We start from the raw sequence: 18060 nt of genomic DNA on the forward strand, positions 1-18060 counted from the left end.
AATTTGAAAGATAAGGAGAAGTCATATAAAGTAATACACTGAATATCTGAAGAACTAATTTGGAGTTTAAGTGCAATAGAAAATAGTTTCAGGTGAGTAGGTGATTGGGGTGGGGCAATATAATTGGATTTATAATTTTAAAAGATCACTCCAGGTATATCTACTCTAAGTAGACTAGAGTACCTATTGTCTTTATTTGTCCAACCGAGTTCACCATCCTTCTGATAATTTGTATCTTGTCCTCCCTGGCCAATCATGGTATCTCATATCCCTGAACACAGTCATTGGTTCAATGGTGGGCAGGTGATATAAGCTGAGCCAATCAGAGTCCTTCCTCAAGATATCTCAGTGTAGCACTGGCACCACAGAGTTGGAAAGATGTAAAGGTCAGGCCGCCTGTGGCCATCATTCCTCTACATGGAAAACACTTGTCTTTAGGTAGAAGGACATGCAGTCAGGCAAAGCAGACAAAGATGAGAGATATATGGAGAAGGAAAAGGGTGGCAGTAGAGAGTCCGGCTGTAGTCCCTGAGACCGGTTCTTGCACTTTTGTGAGGCACCCTGTATCCTTCCCAACTCAGAGAGTCAATAAATTCCCCTTGTTACTTAAGCTTGTTGGGCTTCTGACCTTACCACTGTAATAGCCCTCTCTTATTCAGCAGTACTTCTTACATCAAGTGCTCGGTTTTTGTTTTATGTCTAGCCTTTATTACTTGAAAAATGGAAGAGAGGAGAGAATGTGATAGGAAACTAACAGGAGAAGTGAGTGGCTTGGTGTGTTTTTCCCATGGAGAGAGGAACATAGAGAAATACATCAGTAATTCCTACTTCTAGCAACAGAGTCGGCATTAAGAATTCACAGATGTTAGGTTTTCCTGTTCTGGGCATGTGTTTAGGATAACACTTCTCCATTCAACTTAATTCAGGCAAAGCCATGTGACTTGCTTCGTCCATTAAAAGCAATCAGAAAAGATGTGGATCACACCTGGGCAGAAGCTTTACAAGCCAGTGTGTGCCTTACCAAGTACCTCTGAAATCATGAAAGCATCAGCCTAGGTCTCTGAGTGACTGCCCCTGATGGACAGACAGCATGGGTGTTTTAAGCCAAAAAAAAAAAAAAAGAGAATAAACAGCTCTGCTGGGAGCCAACAGGCACTCAGAGGAAAACAGGGTTAACACGGAGCCTTCCCAGCTGTGTATTTCATGATTTCCTGCCCTAGCAGGAAACATTTTAGAGATATACCCTAGGCATGCAACAGTCACATTTTTATAACTAAAAACAAACATAAATATTGTAAATTGTTCTCCTATTAGAAATGCCGCAGAAGACACAATATTAAAAAAGAGAGCATAAAACACTACTTTAAATTTTAAAAGACATACTTAAACTATAATTCTATAGTGAAAATATAAGTTAGTCAAGACAGTTCAAAACTTTACTTAATTATAAAATATATAGGTTCTTTTAGCTTTTACTATGTAATTCTTCAAACTTAACATCTACATATTACTTTAGAGTACAAACTGTACTGCAAACTTTTGTATGATAAAAACTATCATTTAACAAATGCTTTTTAAATCCCAGAAAAGCATTTTGATCTCTGAAAAAAATACTAACTACTAAATATTCTTGTAATTTTTAACTTCTGTATAACTATTTTCAAATTCTTTTTCTATCTAGTACAAAAATAAACTCCAACTTACTTTATATCACACTGTCACAAATTTAAAATTATAGGACTTGGGACTAATTAGGTTTACTAAAAAAGCAGTGCCTAAAAAAACTCATATTATTTAAATTGCAGTAATAGCTGAAAGTGACTAACCTTAGTCATCTTGTGATTACAGGAAAGCTATTTCTTGTCTTTGTGAATCGTGGCAGTTTCTACCCTCAGAGAGTGACAGCTGTTGCTCACGGCTCTCTCAACAGGTAATACAAACAAAAAGTACCAAGAGTGAAATCAATAGCGAGGTCTTTCACATGACGAATCACACAGTATGAGTCCTTGAAGGGAATGCAGGCCCTATTAGGAAAAAAAAAACAAATACTAAATGTCATTTTACAAAATAAAAATATCGAACCAGCTACAGCTCAGGTTCACCTCTTGACCATAAATTACACTGAGGAGAAGGGATTAGAAAGAACTGTTAATATGCGGAGTGTCAGTAATAAAAGAGCAGTTTCTGAATTAACTCCTAAGCTTTCTGTAAAATAGACAGTACTCTCTCCCAAAATTAAATTGAATGATTTCATCTTGCTCCTGAAAAAATCACAAGCATTGAAAGTCAAATTGAAAGTCGACTCTGAATTCAATGGCTTAATTAAATGCACTATTTAAGACAAGATTACTGAACTGTACTAAACCATTCCAGTACAATTTAACTGCCCGATATTTGTTCATATTATCAGGTACTTCCATGTCACTCTGACATGTACTCCTAGTTAATCTTCATTTTTCATATTTATTATTATTATTTTTCGTTTTTCAAAATAGAGCGGGTCTGTCATGCAGACCCATCCAAAGGTTCTTAGTTACTTAAAAAAAAAGAAAGAACGAAAAAAAGACTTCGTATACCCAAAAGTACTTTGTAATGCAGAGATCATGGGGTATATAATAAAGTCTGATGAGATGCTTGACATGGTACAAAAAGCCCCATTCTGTAATACCCCAGGCCTGGTTCTTCAGCTATAAATGAGGCAAATGGACCTTACTCTGATCACAGTGCTCAGCTATTTCCCCTAGTCTTCACATCATTGGTGTGGACACCTCGCTGTCACGAACTGTACCTTTTAATACATGCATGATTCTCAGGATGTTGGGCTAGGGTATATGTGGCTTCCCCCAGCTTGCCTGCTCCCCATCCCACTCCAGCTGGAGTCTCTATTTAAGGACCACTGATCTGGGTGTGCTTTGGAAAACTTCACTCTGTATTCTGGAATATACATAATGCATTTTAACCCCAGTCATCTCTCAATCTTACACAGGTATATGATCTGCACCACTGAGAGCCACAGTTTGACATTTTAAGAAGAATAATTAAGAAAAGTCTTGAAGGAGCTATTAGTTAAAGGATCTTACCTTTTGTCATGCACTTTTAGAGCCTGCCTTAATCACAAAGATGACGTTTGTTTGCTGAGCCCCTAGTCCAGAAACTAAAGGCTCTTCATTTACAATCACCCTGCGTGACCTGACCTAGGCACTCCACTGTCACCAGTCAGCTTGGCTATCTATGTGCTTTTTCTTCAGGCATTAGTGCCTAAATTAATTAGCTCCCCTGAGAGGCTGATAGCCAAGCTGGAGCTCAGAAGACAGTAGAGGTAAGTCAGGTAAAGCAGAGTGTGAGTAATATGCAAAAAAGAAGAAATGAGATCACAACCTCTTTGAGTAAATTAACAACAATAATAGCAAATATATATTATTTACTATCATCTAGGCTATTATAAGCATTTAATATATATTAACTCATTGAGTCTACCAAATTACTACATGAAAGAGATACTACTGTGTCTCCCATTTTACAGATAAGAAAATTCAGGTACAGAGAACATAAATTACTTTCCAAGGCTACATAGCTACCAAGTGGCAGAGGCAGGATTCGAACCCAGAAAGTTAAAAGTCCAGAATTCACACTCTTAACTATACAGTTGGCGAGGAGGGAAGAAGGAAGGGCAGGCAGTGGCGCTATATGAGCCTTGGAAGAGTAGGTAGGAGTTAGATCACATAGGGCCTAGTTTAGCATTCTAAGAAGTTTGGATTTTATCTGGAACATAATGGGAACCACTGGATTATTTCAGCACCAGAAATGCCAAAATTTGATCTTGGTTTTAAAAATCTCTAGCAATAGCATGGGTTAGTATTGCCTAGCCAGGTTCCCAACAAAGACATAGAAAGAATCTGTTAAACATTTTACATAAAGCATGACATTATTCATGCAAGGACTAATAAAAGAGATATTGAGAAGAAAGGATCAAATAGAAATAGAAATGGATGACTGATGAAGAGTGAAGGCAAAGAGCACGTGAAGAGGAAGCGGTCACAAGGCTGATGCAGTAAGATACACCACCCTTCTAAAATAAAGTGGTAGAGAGAATGAAGGACAAAAGGAAACTTGGCGAATGACCACCTGTACATTTTGATAAACGCTGCCTTTGGAATGAATGTGAATATGTCGAAGAATTTTACTTAAGATTTATGTCTCTGCAGAAAATAGGATATCAGAAGGACTAAATGTTGGTAACTGACTTTGAAATGCCCTACCAATTAGAAACATATATTTTATATAATGGCACCGGCCGTTCGTATACGTTTTTTATGTTCTACAATTGATTGGAGCATTTTCCAGAGAAGGACGATGCATCTTATGATCGCTGAGTCTTTACTTGGCATTGCAGTTTACACAGTGCTCAGTAAATGTCTATTGTTTAAATACGTGAAGGAAAAAATAGAAAAATTAAGAAGATGCCTCTTTAGATGGTGCTATGATTTCCCATCACGGAGGCCACATTAAAGGGAGGGTTTGGGCTTGAATATATCTGAAGGACAACAAAGATGGATAGTAAGCCAGGAGAACAAGCTGGACTAGATATCATTTTCAAATCATCGTTATCCTAGGAAGTGGCAGTTAGGGCCATAGGAGTGCATTAAATCAAAAGAGATTGTGCAGAGTTAGGAAAGGAATGGGGTTAGAATGTCGAAGGTCACCAATATATAACCCCCATACATTAGTTTTAGTGGAGAGGCTAGCCATATACTGCTATTGGAACTCTATTATTATTAAATTTAACACAAAAAGTATGGACTGAGCACCTACTAGGCAACAGTTGCACTGGCAGCTATTAGAAGAACAAAAGATGGGTGGTTCCCGCTCTCAAGAAGCTACAGACTGATAGAGTAATGCAGAATAATAGCTGAATGACAAGAGTACGTAGCAAGCATACGATTTATTGATAGAAAAAACAGAGATAGCAAGCAATATTCACTTTTGTAATTTGGAGTGACACTTTGAGTATTACTCCCTCTAACCAATGAGGCAACTGAAACAAGGTGCTATTTTAATGAATATTCCCTATGCCACAAAGAACTCCTTGATATACAAGAGAGACTATAGAAGAAACGGTAGGAAAAGGCATTTCTGATTGAAATCCTACGAGTAGAAAAAACTCAGGGATTCAAAACAACAAAATATGTACTGCTGGGAGAATATGAGCCTCTCTGGAGTCCCAGCAGGGACCAACAAACAGGTCATCCTGGAGTAAATATAAGTTGAAAGAGAGTGGACAAAATGAGGGGAGTTTTTCTTAGGGGAAGAGTATCAAATATGTCCCCCAAATACTTTGTTCTTCAAAATTTCAAAGATCACGTGTCTAAACTGGCTTCATTTAGGAGTAAGTATTATCTCCAATGTCTAAATAAAGGAAATGATGGTGATGCCATCTGGGTGGGGGCTGTGTGCGCACACGTGCCCAGCAGGGGCGGGTGCTCACAGGAGGAGAGTCCACCAGGAAAGAACTGGCAGCACAATATTGACGATGAGATCTGTTATCACAGGTGGTTCCTCCACAGGCGAGGGCTCAGCCACGTTTGTTGTAACTTGACTGCAATTCATTTTGCTTTTGTACATTAGAGTGGGCAAGACAAGAACAAGGAAATCGAATATGAGAGTTAAGAAAAATGAAAACATAACCCCCAGCTTTCCTCAGGCGTTTGCGGTTGGTGTCAAGTTGACCAAACCATCTTCAGTCTGTGTTAAGATAAAGGTAATAGGCTCCTCAGCACAGCAGCTGGAAGAAGATTGTTCTGATATTACAAAAGGCAGCACCGGTGGGGAAGTAGAACATGACCCATCCCCCTTCCTCTCAGGGAGGGACGTTTCCCCAGGTCAGGTGATGACGAATCCCAGTCATGCACTGTCAAATGATCAACATGAACACCATGGTAGTCAACTATAAAACTATCGATCATGTGATGATTTTCTAAGAATGAAATTATGGGGAGAAATGCGAGGACAAATTATATTATATATTAGAGTATTTCATATTTCATGAAATATGTTTATAATACAATTGACCAATAAGGGGCACTCATCGAGTTGTTACTGAAAAAAAAAATCTGTATATTTGAGGTTCAGGAATAGAGCCCATGTGCATACAAATTATAGTAAAATCTGGACTGTCAGTTATCTTATCCGACAGATTCCACCTCTGTCTCACTCCTCTTACGTATCTCTCCATCTCTTTCCCCACTGCCTCAACCCTGAGTTTAGGTCCGCACCTCGTAGTCTAGGAGTTTCCATTCTTATGGATTTCAGACCCAGAAAATTTCAAAGGGACATCTGGAGAACAGAGGGGCCAGCTAATTCTTTACTTGAACTATAGGCCACACACACACACCCTATTATTTATTCTCACCATTATTGCATAGAGTAATGGACCATTTATCCCCACAAGTCGGGAGGTCATAATTTTGAACTAAAGAAGTCCTTTACAGTTGAATAAAATTATCTGTATGAAAAACTGACTAAACCTTCTTTAATTTTCTTATCCTACTGCATATTGATGAAAACGCTATTGCAAACCAACATTGGAATAAAGAACAGATTGGAAGACCAGATCAATAAGATGGTTTCCAAACACACCACTTCCTCTGCCTTCACAGCTCTGTGCCCTGAAATTTATCCTCTACAGAATGTGGTAATGTCTCCCTCCCCATCCTCAAAGGAAAGAAAGTCTCAAAGCCCTTTCATGAGCTGACCCCAGCCCACCCTCCAGCATTGTCCCTTATGATGTAGCCAGCCAGCCAACTGCTTTTTACAATGAGATAAGGATTTTGCACTAGAATGTAAATCAATTGCTTCTCTCATTGAGAAACTCTTGCTGTGATAAAGGAAAAAGGAGTCAGCTGAGTGACTTAACTGATTTACATTCGGGCACAAGCTGCTTATCTAGTGCCACTGCTTTGCCTTCCTGACTTGAGATTCTCTGAATGCTTGAGATACTTAACATCTTCATGCTTTTGCTCACCTGTTTCCTCTTCCTGGGTTTTCCTCCAGACCACCTGACAGACACAATTATCCTTGAAGTTTCAGCTTGGGTCATACTCTCTATGAACCCATTTCTGCCCCCCGGCTGGGATCCACCACCTGTGCGCCCTCGTGCCTCCATGTATTATATAGTTACGTATCAGTCCCAGCGCTGTGGTGGCCTTTGTCTGGTGTGTTTTGGCGGCCTCACATCCAGCTGAATTTTTATTAGGAACGACCGCACAGTGTGAAGTAAGGGTGAAATGCAGGGCCTCACCTCTCACCACAGACACAGATGCAGGGAGATTTTCCTGCCTCCTGTTCTCTGGTGGGATGGTGCATTAGTTTGCTCAGGCTGCCATGACATGGTACCACAGATTGGGGGGTTTAAACAACAGAAACCTGTTTTCTCCCAGTTCTGGAGGCCAGAAGTCTGAGATCAAGTTGGCAGGGTTGGTTCCTTCTCAGGGCCATGAGAGAAGGCTCTATTCTAGGCCTTTCTTTGGCTTATAGCTGTCTTCTTATATCTTTATGCTGTCTTCTACATGTCTATGTCCAAATTCCCTCTTCTTGGACACTAGCCACATTAGATTAGGGGTCACCCTAATGACCTCATTTTAACTTAATTGGCCCTTTAAAGACTCTATCACTAAATGCATTCACATTCTGAAGTACTAAGGTTTAGGACTTCAACATATGAATTTGGAGGCAATACTGTTCAGCCTATAACAAATGATATAATGGGTTAAATGGTGCCCCCTCCTTCTCCTCCTTAAAAAAAAAAAAAAAAAAAGATGTCTGTATTCTAACCTTTGGAAACTGTGAAAGGATAATTGTTTGGAAAAAGTCTTCTGCAGATGTAATTAAATTAAAAATCTCAAAATTAGATTTTCCTGGATTATCCAGGTGGGCTCTAAACCGGTAAGTATTCTTTTAAGACAGAAGAAGCAAAGGCGAAGAGAAGGTCATTGAAGACAGAGGCAGAGATTGAAGCAAGGCTGTCACAAAATGCTTAGGGCCACCAGAAGCTTTAAGAGGCAATGAAGGATCCTCCCCTAGAGCTTCCAATGGGAGCCCTGCCAACAGCTTGATTCAGCACATCTGGCCTCCAGAACTGTGAGAAAATAAATATCTGTTGTTTTAAGCCACCACAGTTATAGTACTTTGTTAACAGCAGCCTTGGGAAACTAGTACAAATGTCCTGGTTCTGTGATCTAGATTCAGTCAATCAGGAACTGTCATCCTAGACTCTGAATCCAAAGCAAGTCAGTGACAAAGGAATTGTGATGGTGTCTGCCAGTGATCAGCCCCTGGCGACGGCAGTTCTGTCTTATCCAGGCAATCAGGATAAAAGGGGGCTCTGAGAACAGACAGAATTTATGGAGGTAGCACCTCCACCCTGGCCTGATAAGGACAATCATTACTTTCTTGTAGGCCCCACAATTCCCCCCAACAGAGGAATTACAGTTGAATTTAGAAGGCAAAGATCAGGGATAAATGTCTACACGAATGGATTCTCAGGAAACTTGCCAAAGAGAGAGAAATATAATTGTAGATCGTACCAAGTTTATCAATATGGGCACACTTACCACAGGGTCTGGATTCACTGCCCCAATCTGAGCAAATGGAGAGGGTTCTAGGAGTCTGTCCATCTAGCACATCAAATTCTGGGCTCGGTGGTGGCCTGACCAGAACAGAGATGTCATATATTGCTTGGCCAAAGATCAGCTAAGCTATGGCCAGATGGCCTGCTTCATGCCAAGTAGTGGCTACTGGATATCACACATAAGAGGGAACTATGACAGCAGTACCTGGTGTGGCAGCAGGATTCTTCATCAGTGCCAGGGTGTCCTGGTCAGACTGACTGTTGTACCCCAGGGTCTAGGCATTTTAGAGCTGTGCTTATTTTCTGAATCTGGTTCTCTGGCTTTCTAAGCCCTCCACGACCTTTCAATAAATTCCTAGTCAGCCTACAGATCACCAGAGTCAGTTTCTGTTGCTACCATCAGGAACCTTGGATCACATAGAACTGGAAAAGCCTGGTGATGTCGAGTAAGTGGCAGGTCGGAGGAAATGCTGAATCCTATGCTCCTTTGACAGCTCAACAGCTTCCTTCCTGCAACTCTCTCTCCTCTCTTCTCAATCATCAACTTCCCCTTCGCTGTTGGAACTTTCTCATTAGTAAACAAAACAAAACAAAACAAAACAAAACAAAACAAAACAAAAAAACCCTTCAACATCTAAACTTAAAAAAATTAAAATAAATAAACTAAAATCCTCCCAAGCATGACCACAGATTACCATCCAGTTTAAGCCAATTTCCCTGCTTCCTTTTATGGTAAAGTTCTTCAAAAATGCTGTCTCTATTCGTTGGCTTTCTTCTGATTCCACAACCTCCCGCTGTCATGCTGATCATAAAACATCTGTCGACCCAGGAACCACAAGGCTGCACCCAACAGATGGAGTAGTCAAGAGAGTAACTTAAAAAAAAAAAAGCTTTACCATCGTTGTCCTGTTTCATGTCCCCTTGTATTTAAGAAAGGAGCAAAACACTTTGATCACTTTGCACGAACCCCGAATCATTACTTTGACTGCAGCACTGCAGACCCCACCGGTCTGCTTTATTTTGCCCACAACCTTCCCACCACTTAAAGACTGCACTTGCAAAACCTTCATGTCAAAAAAGCAGGATTAGTAGGTGACTTGATGACCCCGAAAACCTATTCTGTGGTGCTCATTTTTCGCTGCTCTTGGATGAAATTTGGACAGGCCACAGATTTTTCAATAACTTTCAGATAATAAGTGACCTCTAGATCACTTTATTCCTAAACACTCTTACTCCTGAAACTAATATCTCCTGTCCAGTATAAAATCAAAGCCTGACACAAAAGGACAAATATCGTAAAACCCACTTATATAAGGTTCCTAGCATAGTCAAATTCATAGAAACAGTAGAATGGTGCTTGCCAGGGGCTGGGGGCAGGGGTGGGGAATGAGGAGCTAGTATTTAATGGATACAGAGTTTCAGCTTAGGAAGATGGTAAGAATTTTGGAGATAGGTTGAAAACATTGTGAATGTACTTAATGCCACTGAATTATACACTTAAAAACGGTTAAAATGATAAATTTTATGTTATGTGTATTTTAATACAATTAAAAAAAAAAAAAAAAACAGATTTCAGCCTCTTCTGTAAGTCCGGTTGGGTATTCTAGCAAGTAGTTTCAGAACATGAGTAATTTCCACCTAACATCTTTGGGGCTGTGCCTATTAAGTTATGGTTCCTCCACTCCATTCTCCATGCTGCTTTGTGCTATGGAGGTGAAGGCTCTGCAAACAACATTTCTTCTTTGACAAGGATCTCTGCAGACAGGGCACACCAAAGGGAGGCGGGAAGGCCAGAGGAGGGCGAAAGGACCCGCCCCTTTCTGGCTGCTTCCTGTTCCCGCCAGTAGCCCGGCAACAATCCTTCACCCCGGCAGCAGCATTTGTTCTAGTAGCAGCTGGTTTGTGCCCAGGTTTTCTCCATTCTACCAGAACCAGCCCTTTTGTACACCCCTACAAGATAACCACACCGGCCAACCACTCCCAACTCTTCAGAGCCCCCTGTCTGAGCTCTCAACTATCCACTCTAGCCAGCGTCCCCGCTTCTCAGAGGTCTGGGTTCCAACTCCATACATCCCTCTGAGTTCTGAGGTCTGGAGCACTCCTCCAAGCCGCTATGTTCTGATAAGCGGATCCTCTTCTCTTTGTCCCTCCTACACAGGGCAGCGATTGCAGTTGCTTTCGCTGTCCTGTGATATCTGTTCGGCCAGCCCCTTATACATTCCTTTTGTTGCTATAACTAGTGTGGTTCTCATTTACATGATTGGACACTATTACTACCATATTTTTGCACTGCTGTGCAAGAAAATGAAAAGAAAGAATTCCATGTCAATATCCTGCTATAGTTGTTTATTGTCTGTCTCCCCCAACTAATTTGTAAGTTCTTTATTGGATACATGAAAAGAACTTACAAATGAAGAGAAAATATTTAATTAAAAAATAAAATAATAATTTTGGTTATGAAAATATGCTATAATATGTAAAAGTTATAACCACATGCAAACGTACTGAGGGGGAAATAAATAGCTGAACTTTGCAAAACTCTCTTTCTAAAATTATTAGTGATGTCCGTTCCTGCTTTTCTTCCCCCATTTTCTTGTTTAATGATTTTTTTTCAGTGGGAGCTTCTCCAATATTTTTCTTGCACATTAGAGCATGTTATCCATAAGATAGTCATTCAATGGGATATTGTAGTTTGTAATAAAAACTATACTTGGTCCTCATTCACTATTCCTGGCACATAGCTCCTAAAACCGTTGTAATTTCCTATATAAGAGCCACGGAGGTATCTTCTGTTATAATGTTGTTTTTTCCCCCAGTTCCTGAAATAGCTCCAGAGCATAAAGGTGAAATGAGTGTCTTTGTTATTAACAAATAACAAGCTCCTTTCTATAACACCCGAGTTTATGTACATGAGGAGACCTTTGGAAAGCCCCCAATCATGGGGCTAGTTGCCAGGGGAACCAACCTCATGATTAGAATGTTGGACTGACAGGTCCATCCCCAGACCTCCAGAGAGGAGAAAAGGGCTGAAGGTTAAGTTCCAAACCAATGATTTAATCAACCATGCCTCCATAAAACCCCAAAACGATGGGGTTTGGAGAGGTTCCATGCTGACGGACAAGAATGCATCCACCTGTGAGGAGGGTTGTGCACCTCAAACACCAACGGGGCAGAAGCTTGGAATCTGGGAGAGGTCCAGACCTTGTCCAGTGCATCTCTTACATCTGGCTATTTCTCAGTTCTATCTTTTAAAAATATGCCAGTAATCTCATAAGTAAAATGTTTTCCTGAGTTTTGCGAGCTGCTCTAGAAACTTAATCAAACCCAAGGAGGCGGATCATGGGAACACATGATCAGTCAGAAGGTCAGCAGATTGGTTAGAAGCGCAGGCGATATAACCTGGATTTTCTATTGACAACTAAAATGAGGTAAGGAACAATCTTGTGGGACCGAGCCCTTTAACCTGTGGGATCTGTTGCTACCTCCACGTGGATAGTGTCAGATATAAGTTAAACTGTTGGAACACTCAGCTGGCGCCGCAGAATTGCCCCATGTGCTGAAAATCCCCACACATCTGGTGACCAGAAGTGTCAGAAGTAGTGATAATTGAGAGTAGATAAGACACACAAGATTACGTCTATCCTTTACATTCAGTAAATAAAACAATTTGAAAATTGAAATAAAATATATTAAAACTCACAAATAAAACTTAAATAGTAGAACTCAGAGCATTTTACTGTGATCAAAAAATACTGTTTCCTGGGAGAAAAACATCTAGGTCCAGGTCTGTTACTGGCAGTGTGACCTTGGGCAAGTCACTTAGCTTCTCCGAGTATATGTTACTTTCTCTTAGATATAAAAAAAAGTGTCCTTCCTCTTTTAAGACTGATTTTCATATAGAAATGTGCTTTAACATCCCTAAAGCACAACATAACTTTCAAGTACTGACAGCTCATACTAGAATTGAATTTCTTCTTATCACAGTCCCCATCATGTTGCTACTCCAACTGAGTGACTGGAAAAGAGTGAGGTGACTGACAGTAAGCAGTTCAGTAAAAAGCTACGGTACCAATTCTTATGTCCAGTTCCAAACGAAATTATAATTATCTGCGGCTAATACTTTTAAAGTTGGCTGGATATTTTTAAGACCCTAATCTGTGGCACAGTATTACTATTGACAGTTGCACTAAATGTCTAACACATTGGCATACAAAGCTCAGAAAAGACCAGGTCAGGGCAACCAACTCTTCTCTTTCACTGACATCTAAAGGCATAGCAGTATTGTGCTGGGAGAAGAGACAGTGCAGAAGGGTCAGTGTGAGACCCGGGAAGAAGACCTGCGCCCAAGGCAAAGCCGTGACAGTGAACTGGAAGAATGAGAGTGAACCATGAAGAGGAGGGCACTTGCCATAAACTTTCTCTCTTTATTCTTATGTGTGATGGAGAACACGGCGTAATCGAGAGGTCAATCCAATGCTACTTTAGAAATAAAGAGAACAGAGGGAAAACAGGATTATAGATCTCAGAACCAAAAGTTCAAGGACAGTGAAAGAACAGACTGCTCTGTTTAAAAATAAGAGATGTCTGCAAAAGTTAACAGAGTAAATTTGTTTGTTCGTTTGTTTTTTATTGTTGTCATACAATTTTGTTCACAAAAGTAAACTATAGTATGTGTGTATATATATGTGTGTGTATATGTATGTATACATATGTATGTGTAAAAAAATGTAGTTTTCTTACCTTAAGAAAACCAAGTAGTGCTGGAATTATCACCAGAAAAGCATTAAAGGGAGAAAATGTTCAGTATCAATAAGGGAGCCTAAGATCTCAAATACTTCTCTCCCCCTCCCCCCATGTCCCTGTGTGTGTGTGTGTGTGTGTGCGCGCGCGCGCGCGCGTACTTATTTATGTATAAATTACACAAAAAAGAGGAAGGTGGGCTTACAAGCCTATGTGAGCACAACTACCTGAGGGCCCAGGAGGAGTCTGGGTATAACCAACAGAGGGAGGACTTTGGCTTTACGTAAGGATGTACATAGGAGTATGCCTCTGTGACGACTTCTAAGTACTGCAGATCTGTCGCTTCTCTCTTGATGCTGGCCAGGTCAGGCCAGTGCGGCTAATAGAAAGCATGTTGTAGATCCATCACGCCTCAGTTCTTCTAGTAATTCGCCAAGATTGTTAAATTGGAAAATACCTACTGGGAGAGGTGGAGTTGTGCTTCTGGGGCCTTCTGTGAGCACCTGGGGTCACTTTTTGGGCTGCCTGTCCTTACCATCCTGAGGACGGGTCCCTCCCAGAGGGGGCAGCTGAACATGCATTCAATGTCGGCATCAGCTCTAACCTTGAAACATCACTAAGAGTCCTCTTAACCTGACTGCAGTCCATAAAAATTCAGGCCTCAGATTAGGGAGCATGGGGAGACTTTGGTAATTAATTAGAAGCTATGGTAGCACTTTATGAGAAATAAATCAGAAACTGCTAAAGGATCAATGTTTGCTTATAAAAGACAACTTTTCTTTCACAGCCATTCTAAAGAGAAAACCCTGTATGGCTTTCTAGACTAAAGGAACAGAAGTCAGGAAGGTCTGCCCATTCTGGTGCCCCTCCTGACCTCACCCTCATCAAACAGGCCACATCCTGGCAAAGTCACACATTTCTGCAGACCTTAATCGTCTCTTAGAATGTATGTCTTTTGTGATGTGGGTAGCATCTGATCTAAAATAGAAATTTGTCGATATCGTCGTCTTTTTTCAGAAGCTGCATTACACGATCCTTCAGCCTGTGCAATGACAATGGCAAAATCAAACTTGGAATGATGTTTCAGAACAAATTCAAAATCTGCTAATAGCTTAGTTTTAGCTGCTACTTTCATATTGACAATCCCTATACAGTATAAAGACAATGTTCTGAAAATGTACTTAACACCCTTCTGGCATTCTAAGTGGATTAGTGATTGTAATTCTACTATGGGAGTGACAGTTTCCATGCTTACTTAATGAGAAAAATTGAAAGCTCAGGAGGTTTTGCCTTCCCTAGAAATTACTGATGTTAAAGAGCCACTTTAATTAGAAAGGATTCACTTAGGTATAGTGCATTAATGGAGGAAAGTTCAAAATAATCCAAATGGAGAGGGCCCGAGTTGGTCAAATGCTAGGGGAAAAGTCATTGTAACATCAGCTCTATCCCCAGGAAAACCTCCAGGGTGAGCACATCGTAGTTGCCGCTGTCCCTGTGACTTCACTGTCGTCTCACGAGGTTCAGTATTTGTGTGGAAGTGAAGTGGCAGGGTGGAGGAGAAATTAAGAATATCGGTTGGAAGCCCTAAGGTCCTGAGGGCAAGTCCTAGCTCTGCCACTGTCTAAACAGCAGTGCCCAACCTTTCTGGCACCAGAATCTAATGCCTGATGATCTGAGGTGGAGCTGAGGCAGGCGATGCCGGCGCTGGGGAGTGGCTGCAAATATAAATGAAGTTTTGCTCATTTTCCCGCCACTCACCTCCTGCTGTGTGGTCCAGTTCCTAACAGGCCACAGACCAGCACCGTCCGCAGCCTGGGGGTTGGAGACCCCTGGTCCAGTCTCATCCTGGAACACATCTGTTCCTAAAACCTAACGTTAAATTATGTGAAACTGGTTTTTATTAAAAGTGCTCTAAATTTTGAGTTCAACGTTGGATGAGTTTTTACCTGTGCTAGTATTTATTTTAACTGACCAGATTCCAGGGCTCTAAGTATCTTCAGATGATCATTTCAGAGAGAAAACACAGGCCATGATTTTCCAGGACCCTAGAGATAAGCAATGTTTGAATATGAAACCCAGAGAACATTTCTGTTCCCAGTACAATTTTTGTGTACTATAAAAAGAAGTTTAGTTGTACATTACCAAGATTTTTATGACCTATATATACTTCCCATACCTCTGGAATGGGGTAGCGTTCATACTGATCCTGTTTAGATCATAAAATTGCCTTTGGATTATAATCTTATAATGTAAAAATTGAAAGGCTCACCGTAAAATGTAAACACAATAACAAAAGTATTAGAAATTCTATCTTTTTGTTCCTCCGATCTGGGGAAATGAGGTCATTAGCCCTTTGCCTCATACCTCCCCACTGTGCCCAACTTCTGAATAAACACCTCGGCCCATCTCTAAGGGGTAAGCCCCCTGGTCACGTGCCCTAGAAACCAGACTGATCTCTGAGTCTCCACCACGTTCGCATTCGGTTGGTGGATGGTTTTCGTGTGTGTCATTAGTCTGAGAAGTCCTGTGCCAAATAAATAGGTACTGAACTCAAAATTTAGACCAATTTTAATAAAAACCCATATCACATAATTTAAGGTTAGAAATAGCTGTGGTTGATCTTTTTTAGTATCAAGGTATTATTTATTTTAATCACTATTATGGAAATCTCTCTAACATATACCACATACTTTCTAAATAATCTACAAATAACACATTTTTATTGATAACATTGGAGCTAATTATGACAAATATTATAGAGCAGCGACATTCACCATGGTTTAACTGAGTGTCTGCATCTACACTTAGTGACACTAAGTTCTGAGTACTTCTTAACTATTTCTCAGCCCTGCCCTGCTGTTGGCAGTTACTTCTCACTCTGTCTCCTCTTCTATTTTCAAATTTTCTGCTTTTGGTTGGCTTTGGGCTTAAAAAAAAAAAAACAGACAACTAAATCTTTTGGAATCCTACCTAAAACATGGGGAAAAAAAAAAAAAGAACTCTTTCAGATCATGAGGGGGGTCAGCCTTGGATGAATCATTCTGGTGAGATCTGTACCGACCACTCTCAGGCCTTCTTGGTTCTGCGTCTTGATCTGGATGTTAGAAAAGGCCCGATGCACCTGTGACCTCCTGCTAAGTCACTGGGCACTGGCTCCGTTTGTCAGCCTTTTGCTTTTTAACCAGAGCTTCTTGCCGTCAACTCCTTGCTGTGTGTTCACTTTGGCGCTACTTTTGTTTCATCTATACTGAGCTTCTAATAGCTGGGATCTTGTAGTTCCCTCCATTGTCTGCAGCAACCCATACCTGCTTCATACCTATGACAACCAGTGCAGGGATGGGGTTTGATTGTTTACATCATGCACAGAGCTTTCGATTCTAAGTGCCACGATTATAAAAGCTGCACAGAAGTAGGAAATACACCAGTTGAAAGAATGGTCTAATTTGCAGGCAGCTTGCACTGTATTTTATAAGAATATGCTTGACATTTTAAGCTTTCTTGTGGCAGTAAATTGTACTTCTCCTAGCAGCAGGAGTTATTAAGTCTGTGCCCAGAATAAACCAGACTGTTTTGGAAAGTTCAATTTTTTCAGTTTTCAGACTCCATTTTATGACTATGTTTATTTCTTCTGAGAAAAACATACAAGGATACACAGCCTATTATTTCTAATTTAAAACTATAAATATTGTTTTTAATCTTTATAGTGTTTCATCATAAGTTACTTTAAAAAAATTAAATAAGAGTTCTGAGGCTAAATTAAAAAGTAAAAAAGAATTAAGACAAAAGACTTAACTTGAAGCTCCTATGCAAGATGAAAATGCATCTTGGTGCTGGTTTGTTAAGATTAAGGTTGTTAAGAATACAATACTTAATGGAATCTAAGATGTCATCTTCATGAGCTGAATGCATGTGTCTACAAATTCCTATGTTGAAGCTCTGACCTCCACTGTGACTATATTTGGAGAAAGGACCTATAAGAGGTAATTGAGGTTAAATGAACTCATAAGGGTGGGGCCCTGATCCAACTGGATTAACGTCCTTATAGGAAGAGACCCCGGAGAGCCCTCTCTCCACGTGCACGCTGAGAGCAGGACACGTGAGGACAGTGTGAGAGGGTGGCCTTCTGCAAGCTGAGAAGCAGGTTCTCACTGGAAACCAGATCAGCTGACCCCTTGATCTGGGATTTCCAGCCTCCGGAACTATACGAAAATAAATTTCTATTGTTTCAGCCACCTGGCCTGTGTGGTCTTTTGTTAGGGCAGCCTGTGCTGATTAAGATACCAACTATTTTGTAATACAATTATTTTACTAAGAAAGTCAATGATATGCCATCGACTGTGAGATGCACCCCATTTTCAGTGATGTTGAAACAGGAAATGTTAAAAACGATGAATATAACATTTTTAAAAAAGTTTTTATATTACAAAAAATAACTAATATGACAACAATGACCTGAGGTTTTCAAAGTAGCTTTTCCTTACTAAGTCCAATACTCTAATTTAAAATCATCAGATCTTTGTTTTATGGCCCCCTACACTGTTGAAATATAAGAAGGTGCACAGCTCATGCATGAACAGAGTCAAACATGGGAAAATAGATATGAACTCAAACCTTATACTGGGAACTTAGTTCAATTTCCCCTGAAATCCTGTGATATTGACAAATATATTGACAAACAGTGCCATATCAGGCTA

General features: G+C 40.3%; 1 protein-coding gene across 8 annotated transcripts in view; it reads right to left on the reverse strand.

The window, feature by feature from the left end:
• TRMT9B (tRNA methyltransferase 9B (putative)) overlaps nt 1–18060 on the reverse strand; it is a 47519-nt gene that overhangs the window by 18648 nt on the left and 10811 nt on the right. For 7 of the 8 annotated variants that reach the window (XM_016133159.2, XM_016133156.2, XM_016133164.2 and 4 more), the window contains one exon: nt 1827–2024. The gene's annotated coding sequence lies outside the window, so the exon portion shown is untranslated. Of the gene's footprint in view, nt 1–1826; nt 2025–8609; nt 8705–18060 lie in introns of all 8 variants that reach the window. The other variant, XM_016133157.2, reaches the window with a different exon arrangement.

The sequence above is a fragment of the Rousettus aegyptiacus genome, unplaced genomic scaffold (assembly GCF_014176215.1).
Source record: "Rousettus aegyptiacus isolate mRouAeg1 unplaced genomic scaffold, mRouAeg1.p scaffold_m13_p_11, whole genome shotgun sequence".
NCBI lineage: Eukaryota > Metazoa > Chordata > Mammalia > Chiroptera > Pteropodidae > Rousettus > Rousettus aegyptiacus.